Genomic DNA, 5,159 nt, shown 5'->3' on the forward strand with positions numbered 1-5,159 from the left:
GCATCTTCAACTGCTGTCTGAGAAGAAAATGGATTTTCTCTGTAAATGGTTTGTTGGGTGGGAGTAAATGCAGCTTCCATTGCTCCTCTAAACAAATCCCACATTTCTGGCCTTTCTCTATCTCCTTGCATGTTGATGTTTACAGAGCCTGAATTATATGTGGGATCTGTAGATCTTAGCATGAAACAAGGTGGGAAATGCCTCATTTCCTGCAATGGGAAAAGGGTTATTTTTCTCCTGAACTGATAAACTTGCACAAATGCAGTAATGAGGAAAAGAGAAGAAGCTGTAAAGATTTTTTTTCTGCAATCAGAGGAAGGAAAAAAGGGATTAAAATGGAGAAGAAAATCCATGTTTGAAAGACAAGCAACCATCGATGTTCTAATTTCTATATCTTTCTGATGATTTAATAATATTTTTTGTTTTGTGGTTTCGCAGGAGTACAGAAGAAAGTGCATGCTGCCTTTTCTTTCAATTAACCAACTAATAAGCCAACTATTTTTACATTTGTTTATTCTTTTTTGTTCTATGACAAGATGAATCTGCTTGGAAAAACAGGCTATAAGGACACTACACTCGAAGTGTTTTCACAAAATTTTGAATTCTGTTTTACAGTGTCAATTTGCTGCTGACAGTGAGAAACGTGCTACTTGTTATCACTGCAACAGAGGAATCTCTTCTTATCATCTCAGCCATATTGCTAAAATTGCAACAATATCAGCTCTGAAGCTTTCAGTCTTACTTTTTTTTCTTTTCCCCAAATTGATTTTGAAAGTAAATGTCCCATAAACTCATGGTTCTTTAAGATGGAAGGATTATAAAGGAGTTAATGAAGTTGTCATAGTTAATGGCAGAATTCTTAATGACTTCATTTAGGCCTTAATTCTGTCATGCATTCAGAATGTTGCTGAGGACAGACCTTTGGGAAAGTGTGATGCAGTCACTTATTAGAAGCTCAGAAGAAATAATCATAGGCCTTAGTTCTGTCATTTACTGTATATAGACTGAAGGTTACATCCAGGCAGAACCTCAGTGAAGATAATGGTGTTTCCTGCTGGCACAACAATCTGCCCATCTCCTGTAATTGCAGGATCTAGACAATGACTTCTAAATTACAACATCGATAGGCCAAACTGAAATGCTAATTCTATCTCTGAAACTCAGTCTTGTCTTTGCTGAGAGGAGCTATGTAAGAGGTATTTGTCTAGTGTGTAGATGGTAGTGGAGTTTTAGAGGTAAGTGGCTATATTCTTGGAGGCATTTTCACTGTTTTATGTGACTACCCTAAGACATCCTAATATTTCAAACTTACTGCAGTTATTTAACCTAATCAGTGTATGTAGGACATAATTACTCTCCTTTCTGTGGGAGCTGACACAGGATAATTCTACATGTGTTTGTTCTGCAGTGACAGCCTGTCATTTCCTGTACTCTGCTAGAGATTATGAATAGCAAATATATGTAGGCTGAACACAGGTACTTGGTAACCATCATTTTACTTTCTTAAATGTAATTGCCTCTTTTTAGAAAAATATTGATTAAGTTAATTTCATTTGATGCTAAAGCAATAAATTTGTCTTTAACTCCTCTGAATATCTCAATAAATATGAGGAAGGCTATTTGGAATTTCAGATGATTAATTTTCCTGGACTTTTTAAGGCAAGACATCTAATAAATGTTAGTGTGGAAATTATCATAATCAGATTAATTTTTTTTTGCTCAAGGAGAGATTATACATAGAATATATTTGTGGTGGGTTGAAATTCCACCCCACCCCCCAACATTAAATTTGCCAGACCAGCTCAGTTGGAAGCAAATGAAAGCTGTATTTACAAGCAAAACTACACTCTACAATGAAATGCAATGACTATATACAAAGTATACAGTATTTAAAATATTTGCAGGTATTTACAATTAATAAACAGCACAAGAACCTCCGTGGCCAAAGATGAGGGGAGCTGCAACAGCTTCCAGCTTTCCACACTCCCCCCCCCCCTTCCAGGCTCCTCTTCCTACCCCCCTGTACACAAAGGGACAAGAGGAAAAGAAGCAGAGAAATTGTTGTTAGTACCAGCCACAACAAAGCAGTACAGTCAAGGTCAGTAAAGCCAGGAGAAGCGTCAGCCAGGGCTGAAGATGTGAAAAGAGAAAGATTGTTTCGCAAATTAAGCTTATGGTTGATAACTGTCCAATGGGATTGTTTAGAACTATCATTGTTTCCTTTTTACACCCAATAGTGATTTTTTTACATTCTACTACTTTCTGTTCAACATCTGTGGAAAATTTTAAAGGTATAACCTAAAACTACTAGAACGTTAAACCAGAATTATTACAGTCTGGACCTTTTGTGTAATGCAGAAGTAAAATGTTTGCAAATTTAACAGCCATCTATTTAAAAATAAATTTGTTCACCAGTTCACTATTACTAAGACTGCAAAACCACAGACAGATTTACACCCTACAGTAAATGTTAGGAAAGACATCATGTTGTAAAACTTGAAAGTAAACTGGAAACTGTGAGCAAAAATGGCTTAAACTGATGGAGAATGTGTTAAAAGTCCTAAAATTAAGCATTTCCAAAGTAGAAATTCATATTGTTTTGTAACTAATTTTTTTCCTCTACATAGAACATATGGGATTAAGTTCTGGGACATGAAGCACAACAATTTTAAGAGGATGCGGAAAACAGATTCAGTAAAACTCCATCCCTTTGTGTCAGCGAAGGACATCACTACAAATGTTTTGAGAATATTCTTGATGGCATGGAAATCAGAGGAATTTTTTTTTAATGGATATCACTGCAAGCAAACTTTCTACACAGGATTTTGCTAAGTAAGCAGCAACTAGAAAGAAAATGCTAAAAAAGAAATATTTTCCTTTAACAAAAGCCTAGAGAATTCTTCACTGCTTAGATTTGTTCCAATGGCTCATACTGGCGGTTTGTGCATTTGACATAATAATCTTTTTACTAAATAGTTCATTGTAGTATGGACCATGGAATTGACAACATCTCACTAATCACCAGAAAAGTGTTGTATTAAAATGTCTGTCAGAAACTGATAGCTTGTTTTGCTGGTCTTTGACATATCTGTCTACTTTAAACTTGAATAGTTCTTCAACATTTGTGTTGTTGTGAGCCTGTTCCCCTACTATATCCAGTTAAGTGCTTCTACCCACTAATCAGCTGATGAAATGCTAAAAGATGAAAGGACAGTTGTGATGGTTTAACCCACCCACATTAACAAAAGCTCAGCTAACTCAGTCGGGGAAGCAAATGAAAAGCTGTATTATACAAGCAACAACTACACTCTGCAATGGAATGCAATGAATATGTACAAGTATACAGTATTTACAATATTATACAGGTATTTACAAAGAGAAAACAGCACAGAAATCCTCCTTGGCTAGTAGGACACTACATCACTTCCCCCCTAACCTCTCCCTCCCCTTTTTTCTCTGGTTAATCAGAAGAAAAGAGAAAAAGAGTAATGTTAGGGAAACTTCAGTTAGTTCAAAAGCATCATTAAAATAAAGTCAGTAATGCTTATCTGTGAAGTTAGCTGATAAGGGTTCTCTTTCCAGTGAAGCAGGCATGCATGCCAGCAGAGAGAGAGAGAGAGAAATGAGAACAGAGTGTAAGGTCATTAAAACTACATCCCACACATCTGACTAATGAAATTCATTTAGAATAATCTCTTGTTTTCCTTTCTACACCCAATGTGGATTTTGTTTGTACTTCTCCAGTCTCCTGCTCAAAAATTGCAGCTATCTTTTTAAAGGCACAGCCTGAAACTGTCACAAGAGTGAAATTTTATGTCACAGAGTGTAAGCCACATTTACAAAAAAATTTTGATTTTAATTACCTGTGTGCCTAGAAGTCACCATTCACATACACATTTTAAAAAAAGGTGGCAATTGTTTCTAATATTTTAGCCTAGACCATGACACACCAACATTTCAAAAGATTTCTACAAACCGTCCCAAAATTCATTAATTTTAAACCAGGATTTTTTCTACAGGGATAAATCAAGGAGTATGTGGGGACTGATTATTATGCAGAAAAAAAATACTGAAATGGCTGTACATCCTTTTGCAATATGCAAAGTGAAGCCAGGAGCTTGTTCTGAAGTAGATGATGCCAGAAAACATGGCAATAAATTGTGAAAATATTCACAGGGCATTCAAGTCTGTATACTGAAAAAATGCATCTGGAGCTAATCAGTTGTCCCTGACACGGTATTCATTGTGTGACAGTAAAGCTCATTTCAAACCAGCTAGCTAAAGAGCCAAAACTTCTGAATTAAACAGATACATATTAGTGCTCATCACAAAAAACTTAAGAGATTCTACAGAATATGCCACGAAACATTTTGTCTGCTCTCTATAGTATTTTCCAGATCTTCTTACAGAGATCACTTCATAGAATCATGGAATCAATGAGGTTGGAAAAGACCTCAAAGATTATCAAGTCCAACCTGTCACCCAAGACCTCACCCAAGACTATTAGACCATGGCACCAAGTGCCACATCGAATCCTCTCTTGAACACCTCCAGGGACGGTGACTCCACCACCTCTCATTTTGGTGGACTTAGCAATTCTAGCAAGACACAATGTTGGTTCTGGCATTGTTTTAAATATGACAGCTATTACCTCTAATTTCCCTGTTAAAGTGGTATCAGCATATGGATTGTTATTACTGGAATTCAGTATCTAACTGAACGTGTCAGGCATGGTTGTATAAACATCTGATCTTTACTTTTCAATTACATATTCTAGTCTTCATGTTTGTGGGACTAATTTGAAACACAGCGTGTACGTGCTGTAGATCCCCTATAAGAAGAACTTCAGATTTACAGTATTACTCAAGTTTTATATTCTGGTAAACTGATTTATTTGCTATGAGGATATTATAATATTCCCTCTTCTGTTTAATATCCTTATGAATGATGTGGATGAGTAGATTGAGTGCACTCTCAAGGTTGCCTGTGATTCCAAGCTGAGCAGGAGTGTTGATCTGCTTGAGGGTAGAAATGCTCTAAAGAAGGACCAGGACAGGCTAAATGGATGGACTGGAGTCGACTGTATGAGATTCAATAACCCAAAGTGCAAGGCCTGCATTTCAGTCACAAGAATCCCATGAAATGCTACAGGCTTGGGG

The sequence above is a fragment of the Dryobates pubescens genome, chromosome Z (genome assembly GCF_014839835.1).
Source record: "Dryobates pubescens isolate bDryPub1 chromosome Z, bDryPub1.pri, whole genome shotgun sequence".
Taxonomy (NCBI): Eukaryota; Metazoa; Chordata; class Aves; order Piciformes; family Picidae; genus Dryobates; species Dryobates pubescens.